The sequence below is a fragment of the Phyllobates terribilis genome, unplaced genomic scaffold (genome assembly GCF_046119375.1).
Source record: "Phyllobates terribilis strain yellow unplaced genomic scaffold, ASM4611937v1 Scaffold_540__1_contigs__length_1147954, whole genome shotgun sequence".
Taxonomy (NCBI): Eukaryota; Metazoa; Chordata; class Amphibia; order Anura; family Dendrobatidae; genus Phyllobates; species Phyllobates terribilis.
In genome coordinates, this window is record NW_027363300.1 from 583,097 (window position 1) to 598,948 (window position 15,852).

Consider the following 15,852-nt stretch of genomic DNA (forward strand, 5'->3'; position numbering starts at 1 on the left):
GGGAACAGCAGGGGGTGAAGTTGCTGTGTTTAAAGAGGTGGAGTTATGCAGATCTAAAACGCGTGGATTGCAGCAGCAGCAAGCCGAAAAGTGCAGGCATGTAAGGGATCTAGAGGTTGACAACATGTCTTCTTAACGGGAGTCCAGGAGCTCATCTCCACAAATGGACTTTTCAGGATCCTTGGGTGGCTCCGTAGTTTGAAACCAATTCTGGTTATCGCTTCTCGGCCTTTTGGCTAAGATCAAGTGTAGTATCTGTTCTTATCAGTTTAATATCTGATACGTCCCCTATCTGGGGACCATATATTAAATGGATTTTTAGAACAGGGAGATGGAAAAAGAGCTTGCTCTGTCCACTCCACGCATTGACCTGGTATTGCAGTATCTCCAGGACCGGTGCACCCCTTCTTTAATGCAGTTTCTAAAATCAGAAAGAATTGAATTCAATGTTTTTTGTTCATTTTGCTTGTTTGTCGGATTTTGGGATGGACTCTTTGGCTCTGCTTTTCTTCTCCTCATTGGATTTTTCATGTTCAAAGTTGCAGAAGCCAGATTACAAGCTCATTTTGGTTCAACTTCAGCAACTGTGCATTGCATTGCCATGTAATGTGATGCAATGCTATCTTTCTAGCTCTCCCTTTTTACTTCCTTTTGGATAAACAGACATATTAGGCAAGCATTTTGGAGCTTTCACCTAAATAACTACAGGTGGTGAGATAAGCTGCACAATATAATTGACCTTTCAGTATATTGTTGCACACACACCATCTATTTAGCAAATGCCCTTGTTATCAACAGCAGCCTTTTAAACTCACCTGAGCTAACAGGTATGTGCGCTGGTTACTCTGCTGCGCTTAAAATTTCTTTTTTGGTTTGCTACAATGCCTTTTCTGAAACGTTGTCTCCTTCTGCTGGAACACTGACTTCTTTCATTTAATGCCTGCAGACTATAAAAGAGAACCCAACCCAAAAAGTTTGGTTGATTAGTCTGTGGCATTCTGTTAAACTGTTGCTTATGGCGGTCTCTGTGAGCTTCTCAGCGACATTCAGCCAGCCAGGTATCCTGCCTGCAGTAGATGGAATGTGGCAATGGAACGCTGGCTGCGCGTGTCATAATAGGCTCTGAGCCTTTATATACCTGTGCACAGCAGCAGCCACCTTCAGTCTGCTGCTGGACAGCCAGCAGCAGCAGCAGCAGGAGAGGTATGTAATCAGGAGCCCTCCTGCTAAGGGTAGACAGCTGCTCGTTCCACCCCACCCCCCGCCTTAATTGGTTCTCCTCCCTTCCAACGGTGTTGAGGCGGGTGGGAACAGCAGGGGGTGAAGGTGCTGTGTTTAAAGAGGTGGAGTTATGCAGATCTAAAACGCGTGGATTGCAGCAGCAGCAAGCCGAAAAGTGCAGGCATGTAAGGGATCTAGAGGTTGACAACATGTCTTCTTAACGGGAGTCCAGGAGCTCATCTCCACAAATGGACTTTTCAGGATCCTTGGGTGGCTCCGTAGTTTGAAACCAATTCTGGTTATCGCTTCTCGGCCTTTTGGCTAAGATCAAGTGTAGTATCTTTCGAAAAGGCGGTTTTGGATGTTGGCCGCCCTAGTAGATTGATACATTATGCACACTGGGGTTTAGGCGCTTGTTAGTACGCCAGGTGGCTAATATAGTCATCTGGTGGAAAGCATGGCCCCCCAGGATCGACGCCATTGGGCCGGGGAAGATCGAAAGCCTGAAGTGTGAAGTGCCCCAGGAGTGGTGACCCTGGGGTGCCTTAACTCACTGGGATTGGGAACCCCACTTGAGTTTATGGCACATTTGCACAAGCACTTTAAATTTTCTTTCTTCGCACACACCCTTATTCCGGGCCTTCTGGCCTTAGGATGGGGAATTTTTCAATTCCCGGTCGAAGGTCCGGGCAGTATTATACTGTGAAACCTTCACTATTTATTTAATTTCTTTGTCACTGTGTGTCCACTTATTCACGTGTGTCACGTCCTACTAGGATTTTGTCGGGATGCGGTTCCCTTACGGGTTCCTCTCTTGGCAGGTCTAGGGGGGGAGTGTGTGGCCATCAGGTTCCGCTCCCCCCTGAACCCCCCTGGCTCTCCTCTTTCGGGAGGAGAGCGTTGTTGGCTCCCCTCTTCCGGGAGGGGAGCACAGTCTTTGGCTCCCAGTGCCTTTCTCGGGTGAGAACTCGGGCAGGTGCCGGGGGTAAGATTGGGTCGCCTCTGGCTCCGGCTGGAGGTGGCTATTTGTCCCTGTTCCTCGCTGTGGCCTTCTGGCTCGGAGGGACGGGGAATGGTTTGGGGGACCCTTCTCCTTTTGGAGAGGGTTTCAAGAAGACCAGCATCCTAGTGCACTTTTTTTGTGGCACTTGTCACTTTTTTAAGCGCACTCGGGTTTTGTACACGAATTCGGGCTTTCGAAAAAAAAAAAAAAAAAAAAAAAAAAATCTGTTCTTATCAGTTTAATATCTGATACGTCCCCTATCTGGGGACCATATATTAAATGGATTTTTAGAACAGGGAGATGGAAAAAGAGCTTGCTCTGTCCACTCCACGCATTGACCTGGTATTGCAGTATCTCCAGGACCGGTGCACCCCTTCTTTAATGCAGTTTCTAAAATCAGAAAGAATTGAATTCAATGTTTTTTGTTCATTTTGCTTGTTTGTCGGATTTGGGGATGGACTCTTTGGCTTTGCTTTTCTTCTCCTCATTGGATTTTTCATGTTCAAAGTTGCAGAAGCCAGATTACAAGCTCATTTTGGTTCAACTTCAGCAACTGTGCATTGCATTGCCATGTAATGTGATGCAATGCTATCTTTCTAGCTCTCCCTTTTTACTTCCTTTTGGATAAACAGACATATTAGGCAAGCATTTTGGAGCTTTCACCTAAATAACTACAGGTGGTGAGATAAGCTGCACAATATAATTGACCTTTCAGTATATTGTTGCACACACACCATCTATTTAGCAAATCCCCTTGTTATCAACAGCAGCCTTTTAAACTCACCTGAGCTAACAGGTATGTGCGCTGGTTACTCTGCTGCGCTTAAAATTTCTTTTTTGGTTTGCTACAATGCCTTTTCTGAAACGTTGTCTCCTTCTGCTGGAACACTGACTTCTTTCATTTAATGCCTGCAGACTATAAAAGAGAACCCAACCCAAAAAGTTTGGTTGATTAGTCTGTGGCATTCTGTTAAACTGTTGCTTATGGCGGTCTCTGTGAGCTTCTCAGCGACATTCAACCAGCCAGGTATCCTGCCTGCAGTAGATGGAATGTGGCAATGGAACGCTGGCTGCGCGTGTCATAATAGGCTCTGAGCCTTTATATACCTGTGCACAGCAGCAGCCACCTTCAGTCTGCTGCTGGACAGCCAGCAGCAGCAGCAGCAGGAGAGGTATGTAATCAGGAGCCCTCCTGCTAAGGGTAGACAGCTGCTCGTTCCACCCCACCCCCCGCCTTAATTGGTTCTCCTCCCTTCCAACGGTGTTGAGGCGGGTGGGAACAGCAGGGGGTGAAGGTGCTGTGTTTAAAGAGGTGGAGTTATGCAGATCTAAAACGCGTGGATTGCAGCAGCAGCAAGCCGAAAAGTGCAGGCATGTAAGGGATCTAGAGGTTGACAACATGTCTTCTTAACGGGAGTCCAGGAACTCATCTCCACAAATGGACTTTTCAGGATCCTTGGGTGGCTCCGTAGTTTGAAACCAATTCTGGTTATCGCTTCTCGGCCTTTTGGCTAAGATCAAGTGCAGTGATCTAGCGGTTGCTGCCTTGGTCTTGACTGGGAGGTGCTTGGGGTACCCGGCTCCTTGGCCTGGGGGGATCGCTACACTCATCGGTGGAGCTAAACCCCCCTGCTGCTATTAGGGAGTCGGATTAGTCCCTGGGCAACGAGAGGCGATCACCTTGTCACCACACATAGCTGTGGGGGGCAACTGTCGCCACACATAGCTGTGGTGGCAACATTTGGAGGATTAAAAGGAAAAACGGAAGGAAAACGGATTGTTGAGATGGAGTTTTGGAAAAAGAAGAGATGCTTACTTTTTTTTGTGAAACGGGAGACGGAAGAAACTTTTTTGGAAGAAAAATGGATTCTGGAAATTTTGAGGAAACATGAAGTTTTGGAGAAGGATATCTACTGTATGCAAGAAATAAAGCAAGGTAAAGTTTGTGATGTGACTCTAGTTTCTGAGGAAAAGTGCATTCATTTTTTCAAATGCTGGAGTGAAGAGGATTCTGGGAAAATTGGAGTAAGTGCATCATTCATGGGGAAACCGAAGAGTGTGATAATTTACATGGACAATCCGTTTGTGGAAATAGAGGAGATAATGGTTTTTTTGGAATCTAAATGTAAGATGGTAAAGTTTCAGAAATTATACAGGAACAAAGTTGGTATTTGGAACGGAAAGAGACGTTTTTTGGTGTGGACAACAGGAGAAGAAAATTTGCATAATGGGAGGATTATGGTAAACGGGAGTTCTGGGTATTGTTACATGGAAAGCAGCAAAGGAACTTTTGAAAAGAACTTTGGAGGACAAAAGGAAGATATTGGTGATAAAATGAAGAAGGAAGTTGATGCGATAATTATAGAGGAGAATAAGCAGGGAAAAGAAGTTGAAAGTTTAAAGGTGAAGAAAAAGGTAATGGTACAGGAAAATTGTGGATCAAGGAAAGTATCTGGTGAAAAGAAAGAAGTAAAAGAGGAAAAGGGTAAAGTTTTGGAGAAGGTGGTGACTTTCAGAGATGATGAGGAAGAGTATGATTGGGAACAGATGCGGTTAGAGCATGAGGAGGAAGAAAAGAAGTTAAGGGGTTTTGTTGGGAGGAAAGTAAAAGGGAAAAAGGGGATATTTAGTTTGGGAAACCGGGTGAAGTAATGTCAGTTGTGATTTGTTTGGAAACTGTTGAAACTGTAAAGGAATTGTTATGTTTAACTTTATATATATTAATTCAAATGAAAAAATATAAATATAATATCTAAACACGATGATGGAACTAAAATCTTGAGTTTAGTGATATATGATTTAAGATTATAAAACTTAATTTCTGAGTGTTTGGAAAAAAAAAAAAAAAAAAAAAAAAAAAAAATCTGTTCTTATCAGTTTAATATCTGATACGTCCCCTATCTGGGGACCATATATTAAATGGATTTTTAGAACAGGGAGATGGAAAAAGAGCTTGCTCTGTCCACTCCACGCATTGACCTGGTATTGCAGTATCACCAGGACCGGTGCACCCCTTCTTTAATGCAGTTTCTAAAATCAGAAAGAATTGAATTCAATGTTTTTTGTTCATTTTGCTTGTTTGTCGGATTTGGGGATGGACTCTTTGGCTTTGCTTTTCTTCTCCTCATTGGATTTTTCATGTTCAAAGTTGCAGAAGCCAGATTACAAGCTCATTTTGGTTCAACTTCAGCAACTGTGCATTGCATTGCCATGTAATGTGATGCAATGCTATCTTTCTAGCTCTCCCTTTTTACTTCCTTTTGGATAAACAGACATATTAGGCAAGCATTTTGGAGCTTTCACCTAAATAACTACAGGTGGTGAGATAAGCTGCACAATATAATTGACCTTTCAGTATATTGTTGCACACACACCATCTATTTAGCAAATGCCCTTGTTATCAACAGCAGCCTTTTAAACTCACCTGAGCTAACAGGTATGTGCGCTGGTTACTCTGCTGCGCTTAAAATTTCTTTTTTGGTTTGCTACAATGCCTTTTCTGAAACGTTGTCTCCTTCTGCTGGAACACTGACTTCTTTCATTTAATGCCTGCAGACTATAAAAGAGAACCCAACCCAAAAAGTTTGGTTGATTAGTCTGTGGCATTCTGTTAAACTGTTGCTTATGGCGGTCTCTGTGAGCTTCTCAGCGACATTCAGCCAGCCAGGTATCCTGCCTGCAGTAGATGGAATGTGGCAATGGAACGCTGGCTGCGCGTGTCATAATAGGCTCTGAGCCTTTATATACCTGTGCACAGCAGCAGCCACCTTCAGTCTGCTGCTGGACAGCCAGCAGCAGCAGCAGCAGGAGAGGTATGTAATCAGGAGCCCTCCTGCTAAGGGTAGACAGCTGCTCGTTCCACCCCACCCCCCGCCTTAATTGGTTCTCCTCCCTTCCAACGGTGTTGAGGCGGGTGGGAACAGCAGGGGGTGAAGGTGCTGTGTTTAAAGAGGTGGAGTTATGCAGATCTAAAACGCGTGGATTGCAGCAGCAGCAAGCCGAAAAGTGCAGGCATGTAAGGGATCTAGAGGTTGACAACATGTCTTCTTAACGGGAGTCCAGGAGCTCATCTCCACAAATGGACTTTTCAGGATCCTTGGGTGGCTCCGTAGTTTGAAAAAAATTCTGGTTATCGCTTCTCGGCCTTTTGGCTAAGATCAAGTGTAGTATCTGTTCTTATCAGTTTAATATCTGATACGTCCCCTATCTGGGGACCATATATTAAATGGATTTTTAGAACAGGGAGATGGAAAAAGAGCTTGCTCTGTCCACTCCACGCATTGACCTGGTATTGCAGTATCTCCAGGACCGGTGCACCCCTTCTTTAATGCAGTTTCTAAAATCAGAAAGAATTGAATTCAATGTTTTTTGTTCATTTTGCTTGTTTGTCGGATTTGGGGATGGACTCTTTGGCTTTGCTTTTCTTCTCCTCATTGGATTTTTCATGTTCAAAGTTGCAGAAGCCAGATTACAAGCTCATTTTGGTTCAACTTCAGCAACTGTGCATTGCATTGCCATGTAATGTGATGCAATGCTATCTTTCTAGCTCTCCCTTTTTACTTCCTTTTGGATAAACAGACATATTAGGCAAGCATTTTGGAGCTTTCACCTAAATAACTACAGGTGGTGAGATAAGCTGCACAATATAATTGACCTTTCAGTATATTGTTGCACACACACCATCTATTTAGCAAATGCCCTTGTTATCAACAGCAGCCTTTTAAACTCACCTGAGCTAACAGGTATGTGCGCTGGTTACTCTGCTGCGCTTAAAATTTCTTTTTTGGTTTGCTACAATGCCTTTTCTGAAACGTTGTCTCCTTCTGCTGGAACACTGACTTCTTTCATTTAATGCCTGCAGACTATAAAAGAGAACCCAACCCAAAAAGTTTGGTTGATTAGTCTGTGGCATTCTGTTAAACTGTTGCTTATGGCGGTCTCTGTGAGCTTCTCAGCGACATTCAGCCAGCCAGGTATCCTGCCTGCAGTAGATGGAATGTGGCAATGGAACGCTGGCTGCGCGTGTCATAATAGGCTCTGAGCCTTTATATACCTGTGCACAGCAGCAGCCACCTTCAGTCTGCTGCTGGACAGCCAGCAGCAACAGCAGGAGAGGTATGTAATCAGGAGCCCTCCTGCTAAGGGTAGACAGCTGCTCGTTCCACCCCACCCCCCGCCTTAATTGGTTCTCCTCCCTTCCAACGGTGTTGAGGCGGGTGGGAACAGCAGGGGGTGAAGGTGCTGTGTTTAAAGAGGTGGAGTTATGCAGATCTAAAACGCGTGGATTGCAGCAGCAGCAAGCCGAAAAGTGCAGGCATGTAAGGGATCTAGAGGTTGACAACATGTCTTCTTAACGGGAGTCCAGGAGCTCATCTCCACAAATGGACTTTTCAGGATCCTTGGGTGGCTCCGTAGTTTGAAACCAATTCTGGTTATCGCTTCTCGGCCTTTTGGCTAAGATCAAGTGTAGTATCTGTTCTTATCAGTTTAATATCTGATACGTCCCCTATCTGGGGACCATATATTAAATGGATTTTTAGAACAGGGAGATGGAAAAAGAGCTTGCTCTGTCCACTCCACGCATTGACCTGGTATTGCAGTATCTCCAGGACCGGTGCACCCCTTCTTTAATGCAGTTTCTAAAATCAGAAAGAATTGAATTCAATGTTTTTTGTTCATTTTGCTTGTTTGTCGGATTTGGGGATGGACTCTTTGGCTTTGCTTTTCTTCTCCTCATTGGATTTTTCATGTTCAAAGTTGCAGAAGCCAGATTACAAGCTCATTTTGGTTCAACTTCAGCAACTGTGCATTGCATTGCCATGTAATGTGATGCAATGCTATCTTTCTAGCTCTCCCTTTTTACTTCCTTTTGGATAAACAGACATATTAGGCAAGCATTTTGGAGCTTTCACCTAAATAACTACAGGTGGTGAGATAAGCTGCACAATATAATTGACCTTTCAGTATATTGTTGCACACACACCATCTATTTAGCAAATGCCCTTGTTATCAACAGCAGCCTTTTAAACTCACCTGAGCTAACAGGTATGTGCGCTGGTTACTCTGCTGCGCTTAAAATTTCTTTTTTGGTTTGCTACAATGCCTTTTCTGAAACGTTGTCTCCTTCTGCTGGAACACTGACTTCTTTCATTTAATGCCTGCAGACTATAAAAGAGAACCCAACCCAAAAAGTTTGGTTGATTAGTCTGTGGCATTCTGTTAAACTGTTGCTTATGGCGGTCTCTGTGAGCTTCTCAGCGACATTCAGCCAGCCAGGTATCCTGCCTGCAGTAGATGGAATGTGGCAATGGAACGCTGGCTGCGCGTGTCATAATAGGCTCTGAGCCTTTATATACCTGTGCACAGCAGCAGCCACCTTCAGTCTGCTGCTGGACAGCCAGCAGCAGCAGCAGCAGGAGAGGTATGTAATCAGGAGCCCTCCTGCTAAGGGTAGACAGCTGCTCGTTCCACCCCACCCTCCGCCTTAATTGGTTCTCCTCCCTTCCAACGGTGTTGAGGCGGGTGGGAACAGCAGGGGGTGAAGGTGCTGTGTTTAAAGAGGTGGAGTTATGCAGATCTAAAACGCGTGGATTGCAGCAGCAGCAAGCCGAAAAGTGCAGGCATGTAAGGGATCTAGAGGTTGACAACATGTCTTCTTAACGGGAGTCCAGGAGCTCATCTCCACAAGTGGACTTTTCAGGATCCTTGGGTGGCTCCGTAGTTTGAAACCAATTCTGGTTATCGCTTCTCGGCCTTTTGGCTAAGATCAAGTGTAGTATCTGTTCTTATCAGTTTAATATCTGATACGTCCCCTATCTGGGGACCATATATTAAATGGATTTTTAGAACAGGGAGATGGAAAAAGAGCTTGCTCTGTCCACTCCACGCATTGACCTGGTATTGCAGTATCTCCAGGACCGGTGCACCCCTTCTTTAATGCAGTTTCTAAAATCAGAAAGAATTGAATTCAATGTTTTTTGTTCATTTTGCTTGTTTGTCGGATTTGGGGATGGACTCTTTGGCTTTGCTTTTCTTCTCCTCATTGGATTTTTCATGTTCAAAGTTGCAGAAGCCAGATTACAAGCTCATTTTGGTTCAACTTCAGCAACTGTGCATTGCATTGCCATGTAATGTGATGCAATGCTATCTTTCTAGCTCTCCCTTTTTACTTCCTTTTGGATAAACAGACATATTAGGCAAGCATTTTGGAGCTTTCACCTAAATAACTACAGGTGGTGAGATAAGCTGCACAATATAATTGACCTTTCAGTATATTGTTGCACACACACCATCTATTTAGCAAATGCCCTTGTTATCAACAGCAGCCTTTTAAACTCACCTGAGCTAACAGGTATGTGCGCTGGTTACTCTGCTGCGCTTAAAATTTCTTTTTTGGTTTGCTACAATGCCTTTTCTGAAACGTTGTCTCCTTCTGCTGGAACACTGACTTCTTTCATTTAATGCCTGCAGACTATAAAAGAGAACCCAACCCAAAAAGTTTGGTTGATTAGTCTGTGGCATTCTGTTAAACTGTTGCTTATGGCGGTCTCTGTGAGCTTCTCAGCGACATTCAGCCAGCCAGGTATCCTGCCTGCAGTAGATGGAATGTGGCAATGGAACGCTGGCTGCGCGTGTCATAATAGGCTCTGAGCCTTTATATACCTGTGCACAGCAGCAGCCACCTTCAGTCTGCTGCTGGACAGCCAGCAGCAGCAGCAGCAGGAGAGGTATGTAATCAGGAGCCCTCCTGCTAAGGGTAGACAGCTGCTCGTTCCACCCCACCCTCCGCCTTAATTGGTTCTCCTCCCTTCCAACGGTGTTGAGGCGGGTGGGAACAGCAGGGGGTGAAGGTGCTGTGTTTAAAGAGGTGGAGTTATGCAGATCTAAAACGCGTGGATTGCAGCAGCAGCAAGCCGAAAAGTGCAGGCATGTAAGGGATCTAGAGGTTGACAACATGTCTTCTTAACGGGAGTCCAGGAGCTCATCTCCACAAGTGGACTTTTCAGGATCCTTGGGTGGCTCCGTAGTTTGAAACCAATTCTGGTTATCGCTTCTCGGCCTTTTGGCTAAGATCAAGTGTAGTATCTGTTCTTATCAGTTTAATATCTGATACGTCCCCTATCTGGGGACCATATATTAAATGGATTTTTAGAACAGGGAGATGGAAAAAGAGCTTGCTCTGTCCACTCCACGCATTGACCTGGTATTGCAGTATCTCCAGGACCGGTGCACCCCTTCTTTAATGCAGTTTCTAAAATCAGAAAGAATTGAATTCAATGTTTTTTGTTCATTTTGCTTGTTTGTCGGATTTGGGGATGGACTCTTTGGCTTTGCTTTTCTTCTCCTCATTGGATTTTTCATGTTCAAAGTTGCAGAAGCCAGATTACAAGCTCATTTTGGTTCAACTTCAGCAACTGTGCATTGCATTGCCATGTAATGTGATGCAATGCTATCTTTCTAGCTCTCCCTTTTTACTTCCTTTTGGATAAACAGACATATTAGGCAAGCATTTTGGAGCTTTCACCTAAATAACTACAGGTGGTGAGATAAGCTGCACAATATAATTGACCTTTCAGTATATTGTTGCACACACACCATCTATTTAGCAAATGCCCTTGTTATCAACAGCAGCCTTTTAAACTCACCTGAGCTAACAGGTATGTGCGCTGGTTACTCTGCTGCGCTTAAAATGTCTTTTTTGGTTTGCTACAATGCCTTTTCTGAAACGTTGTCTCCTTCTGCTGGAACACTGACTTCTTTCATTTAATGCCTGCAGACTATAAAAGAGAACCCAACCCAAAAAGTTTGGTTGATTAGTCTGTGGCATTCTGTTAAACTGTTGCTTATGGCGGTCTCTGTGAGCTTCTCAGCGACATTCAGCCAGCCAGGTATCCTGCCTGCAGTAGATGGAATGTGGCAATGGAACGCTGGCTGCGCGTGTCATAATAGGCTCTGAGCCTTTATATACCTGTGCACAGCAGCAGCCACCTTCAGTCTGCTGCTGGACAGCCAGCAGCAGCAGCAGCAGGAGAGGTATGTAATCAGGAGCCCTCCTGCTAAGGGTAGACAGCTGCTCGTTCCACCCCACCCCCCGCCTTAATTGGTTCTCCTCCCTTCCAACGGTGTTGAGGCGGGTGGGAACAGCAGGGGGTGAAGGTGCTGTGTTTAAAGAGGTGGAGTTATGCAGATCTAAAACGCGTGGATTGCAGCAGCAGCAAGCCGAAAAGTGCAGGCATGTAAGGGATCTAGAGGTTGACAACATGTCTTCTTAACGGGAGTCCAGGAGCTCATCTCCACAAATGGACTTTTCAGGATCCTTGGGTGGCTCCGTAGTTTGAAACCAATTCTGGTTATCGCTTCTCGGCCTTTTGGCTAAGATCAAGTGTAGTATCTTTCGAAAAGGCGGTTTTGGATGTTGGCCGCCCTAGTAGATTGATACATTATGCACACTGGGGTTTAGGCGCTTGTTAGTACGCCAGGTGGCTAATATAGTCATCTGGTGGAAAGCATGGCCCCCCAGGATCGACGCCATTGGGTCGGGGAAGATCGAAAGCCCGAAGTGTGAAGTGCCCCAGGAGTGGTGACCCTGGGGTGCCTCAACTCACTGGGATTGGGAACCCCACTTGAGTTTAAGGCACATTTGCACTAGCACTTCAATATTTCTTTCTTCACACACACCCTTATTCCGGGCCTTCTGGCCTTAGGATGGGGAATTTTTCAATTCCCGGTCGAAGGTCCGGGCAGTATTATACTGTGAAACCTTCACTATTTATTTAATTTTTTTGTCACTGTGTGTCCACTTTTTCACGTGTGTCCACGTCCTTACTAGGATTTTGTCGGGATGCGGTTCCCATACGGGTTCCTCTCTTGGCAGGTCTAGGGGGGGAGTGTGTGGCCATCAGGTTCCGCTCCCCCCTGAACCCCCCTGGCTCTCCTCTTTCTGGAGGAGAGCGTTGTTGGCTCCCCTCTTCCGGGAGGGGAGCACAGTCTTTGGCTCCCAGTGCCTTGCTCGGGTGAGAACTCGGGCAGGTGCTGGGGGTAAGATTGGGTCGCCTCTGGCTCCGGCTGGAGGTGGCTATTTGTCCCTGTTCCTCGCTGTGGCCTTCTGGCTCGGAGGGACGGGGAATGGTTTGGGGGACCCTTCTCCTTTTGGAGAGGGTTTCAAGAAGACCAGCATCCTAGTGCACTTTTTTTGTGGCACTTGTCACTTTTTTAAGCGCACTCGGGTTTTGTACACGAATTCGGGCTTTCGATAAAAAAAAAAAATCTGTTCTTATCAGTTTAATATCTGATACGTCCCCTATCTGGGGACCATATATTAAATGGATTTTTAGAACAGGGAGATGGAAAAAGAGCTTGCTCTGTCCACTCCACGCATTGACCTGGTATTGCAGTATCTCCAGGACCGGTGCACCCCTTCTTTAATGCAGTTCCTAAAATCAGAAAGAATTGAATTCAATGTTTTTTGTTCATTTTGCTTGTTTGTCGGATTTGGGGATGGACTCTTTGGCTTTGCTTTTCTTCTCCTCATTGGATTTTTCATGTTCAAAGTTGCAGAAGCCAGATTACAAGCTCATTTTGGTTCAACTTCAGCAACTGTGCATTGCATTGCCATGTAATGTGATGCAATGCTATCTTTCTAGCTCTCCCTTTTTACTTCCTTTTGGATAAACAGACATATTAGGCAAGCATTTTGGAGCTTTCACCTAAATAACTACAGGTGGTGAGATAAGCTGCACAATATAATTGACCTTTCAGTATATTGTTGCACACACACCATCTATTTAGCAAATGCCCTTGTTATCAACAGCAGCCTTTTAAACTCACCTGAGCTAACAGGTATGTGCGCTGGTTACTCTGCTGCGCTTAAAATTTCTTTTTTGGTTTGCTACAATGCCTTTTCTGAAACGTTGTCTCCTTCTGCTGGAACACTGACTTCTTTCATTTAATGCCTGCAGACTATAAAAGAGAACCCAACCCAAAAAGTTTGGTTGATTAGTCTGTGGCATTCTGTTAAACTGTTGCTTATGGCGGTCTCTGTGAGCTTCTCAGCGACATTCAGCCAGCCAGGTATCCTGCCTGCAGTAGATGGAATGTGGCAATGGAACGCTGGCTGCGCGTGTCATAATAGGCTCTGAGCCTTTATATACCTGTGCACAGCAGCAGCCACCTTCAGTCTGCTGCTGGACAGCCAGCAGCAGCAGCAGCAGGAGAGGTATGTAATCAGGAGCCCTCCTGCTAAGGGTAGACAGCTGCTCGTTCCACCCCACCCCCCGCCTTAATTGGTTCTCCTCCCTTCCAACGGTGTTGAGGCGGGTGGGAACAGCAGGGGGTGAAGGTGCTGTGTTTAAAGAGGTGGAGTTATGCAGATCTAAAACGCGTGGATTGCAGCAGCAGCAAGCCGAAAAGTGCAGGCATGTAAGGGATCTAGAGGTTGACAACATGTCTTCTTAACGGGAGTCCAGGAGCTCATCTCCACAAATGGACTTTTCAGGATCCTTGGGTGGCTCCGTAGTTTGAAACCAATTCTGGTTATCGCTTCTCGGCCTTTTGGCTAAGATCAAGTGTAGTATCTGTTCTTATCAGTTTAATATCTGATACGTCCCCTATCTGGGGACCATATATTAAATGGATTTTTAGAACAGGGAGATGGAAAAAGAGCTTGCTCTGTCCACTCCACGCATTGACCTGGTATTGCAGTATCTCCAGGACCGGTGCACCCCTTCTTTAATGCAGTTTCTAAAATCAGAAAGAATTGAATTCAATGTTTTTTGTTCATTTTGCTTGTTTGTCGGATTTGGGGATGGACTCTTTGGCTTTGCTTTTCTTCTCCTCATTGGATTTTTCATGTTCAAAGTTGCAGAAGCCAGATTACAAGCTCATTTTGGTTCAACTTCAGCAACTGTGCATTGCATTGCCATGTAATGTGATGCAATGCTATCTTTCTAGCTCTCCCTTTTTACTTCCTTTTGGATAAACAGACATATTAGGCAAGCATTTTGGAGCTTTCACCTAAATAACTACAGGTGGTGAGATAAGCTGCACAATATAATTGACCTTTCAGTATATTGTTGCACACACACCATCTATTTAGCAAATGCCCTTGTTATCAACAGCAGCCTTTTAAACTCACCTGAGCTAACAGGTATGTGCGCTGGTTACTCTGCTGCGCTTAAAATTTCTTTTTTGGTTTGCTACAATGCCTTTTCTGAAACGTTGTCTCCTTCTGCTGGAACACTGACTTCTTTCATTTAATGCCTGCAGACTATAAAAGAGAACCCAACCCAAAAAGTTTGGTTGATTAGTCTGTGGCATTCTGTTAAACTGTTGCTTATGGCGGTCTCTGTGAGCTTCTCAGCGACATTCAGCCAGCCAGGTATCCTGCCTGCAGTAGATGGAATGTGGCAATGGAACGCTGGCTGCGCGTGTCATAATAGGCTCTGAGCCTTTATATACCTGTGCACAGCAGCAGCCACCTTCAGTCTGCTGCTGGACAGCCAGCAGCAGCAGCAGCAGGAGAGGTATGTAATCAGGAGCCCTCCTGCTAAGGGTAGACAGCTGCTCGTTCCACCCCACCCCCCGCCTTAATTGGTTCTCCTCCCTTCCAACGGTGTTGAGGCGGGTGGGAACAGCAGGGGGTGAAGGTGCTGTGTTTAAAGAGGTGGAGTTATGCAGATCTAAAACGCGTGGATTGCAGCAGCAGCAAGCCGAAAAGTGCAGGCATGTAAGGGATCTAGAGGTTGACAACATGTCTTCTTAACGGGAGTCCAGGAGCTCATCTCCACAAATGGACTTTTCAGGATCCTTGGGTGGCTCCGTAGTTTGAAACCAATTCTGGTTATCGCTTCTCGGCCTTTTGGCTAAGATCAAGTGTAGTATCTTTCGAAAAGGCGGTTTTGGATGTTGGCCGCCCTAGTAGATTGATACATTATGCACACTGGGGTTTAGGCGCTTGTTAGTACGCCAGGTGGCTAATATAGTCATCTGGTGGAAAGCATGGCCCCCCAGGATCGACGCCATTGGGTCGGGGAAGATCGAAAGCCCGAAGTGTGAAGTGCCCCAGGAGTGGTGACCCTGGGGTGCCTCAACTCACTGGGATTGGGAACCCCACTTGAGTTTAAGGCACATTTGCACTAGCACTTCAATATTTCTTTCTTCACACACACCCTTATTCCGGGCCTTCTGGCCTTAGGATGGGGAATTTTTCAATTCCCGGTCGAAGGTCCGGGCAGTATTATACTGTGAAACCTTCACTATTTATTTAATTTTTTTGTCACTGTGTGTCCACTTTTTCACGTGTGTCCACGTCCTTACTAGGATTTTGTCGGGATGCGGTTCCCTTACGGGTTCCTCTCTTGGCAGGTCTAGGGGGGGAGTGTGTGGCCATCAGGTTCCGCTCCCCCCTGAACCCCCCTGGCTCTCCTCTTTCTGGAGGAGAGCGTTGTTGGCTCCCCTCTTCCGGGAGGGGAGCACAGTCTTTGGCTCCCAGTGCCTTGCTCGGGTGAGAACTCGGGCAGGTGCTGGGGGTAAGATTGGGTCGCCTCTGGCTCCGGCTGGAGGTGGCTATTTGTCCCTGTTCCTCGCTGTGGCCTTCTGGCTCGGAGGGACGGGGAATGGTTTGGGGGACC

At 45.7% G+C, this 15,852-nt stretch overlaps 8 non-coding genes and 4 pseudogenes across 8 annotated transcripts; all 12 read left to right on the forward strand.

The window, feature by feature from the left end:
* Window positions 1-216: 216 nt before the first annotated feature.
* On the forward strand, window positions 217-407 carry LOC141232791 (U2 spliceosomal RNA). Its single transcript, XR_012298970.1, has one exon. It is a non-coding gene; the product is annotated as a U2 spliceosomal RNA (small nuclear RNA).
* Window positions 408-1,522: 1,115 nt separating this feature from the next.
* Window positions 1,523-1,614, forward strand: LOC141232593 (U2 spliceosomal RNA; annotated as a pseudogene).
* Window positions 1,615-2,408: 794 nt separating this feature from the next.
* On the forward strand, window positions 2,409-2,600 carry LOC141232551 (U2 spliceosomal RNA). Its single transcript, XR_012298784.1, has one exon. It is a non-coding gene; the product is annotated as a U2 spliceosomal RNA (small nuclear RNA).
* Window positions 2,601-5,036: 2,436 nt separating this feature from the next.
* LOC141232531 (U2 spliceosomal RNA) lies at window positions 5,037-5,240 on the forward strand (annotated as a pseudogene).
* Window positions 5,241-6,355: 1,115 nt separating this feature from the next.
* Window positions 6,356-6,546, forward strand: LOC141232792 (U2 spliceosomal RNA). Its single transcript, XR_012298971.1, has one exon. It is a non-coding gene; the product is annotated as a U2 spliceosomal RNA (small nuclear RNA).
* A 1,112-nt stretch (window positions 6,547-7,658) lies between these two features.
* On the forward strand, window positions 7,659-7,849 carry LOC141232793 (U2 spliceosomal RNA). The gene has a single exon (XR_012298972.1). It is a non-coding gene; the product is annotated as a U2 spliceosomal RNA (small nuclear RNA).
* Window positions 7,850-8,964: 1,115 nt separating this feature from the next.
* On the forward strand, window positions 8,965-9,155 carry LOC141232794 (U2 spliceosomal RNA). The gene has a single exon (XR_012298973.1). It is a non-coding gene; the product is annotated as a U2 spliceosomal RNA (small nuclear RNA).
* Window positions 9,156-10,270: 1,115 nt separating this feature from the next.
* On the forward strand, window positions 10,271-10,461 carry LOC141232796 (U2 spliceosomal RNA). Its single transcript, XR_012298974.1, has one exon. It is a non-coding gene; the product is annotated as a U2 spliceosomal RNA (small nuclear RNA).
* A 1,115-nt stretch (window positions 10,462-11,576) lies between these two features.
* On the forward strand, window positions 11,577-11,668 carry LOC141232594 (U2 spliceosomal RNA; annotated as a pseudogene).
* A 791-nt stretch (window positions 11,669-12,459) lies between these two features.
* LOC141232497 (U2 spliceosomal RNA) lies at window positions 12,460-12,643 on the forward strand. The gene has a single exon (XR_012298744.1). It is a non-coding gene; the product is annotated as a U2 spliceosomal RNA (small nuclear RNA).
* Window positions 12,644-13,758: 1,115 nt separating this feature from the next.
* Window positions 13,759-13,949, forward strand: LOC141232797 (U2 spliceosomal RNA). Its single transcript, XR_012298975.1, has one exon. It is a non-coding gene; the product is annotated as a U2 spliceosomal RNA (small nuclear RNA).
* A 1,115-nt stretch (window positions 13,950-15,064) lies between these two features.
* LOC141232595 (U2 spliceosomal RNA) lies at window positions 15,065-15,156 on the forward strand (annotated as a pseudogene).
* Window positions 15,157-15,852: the final 696 nt, after the last annotated feature.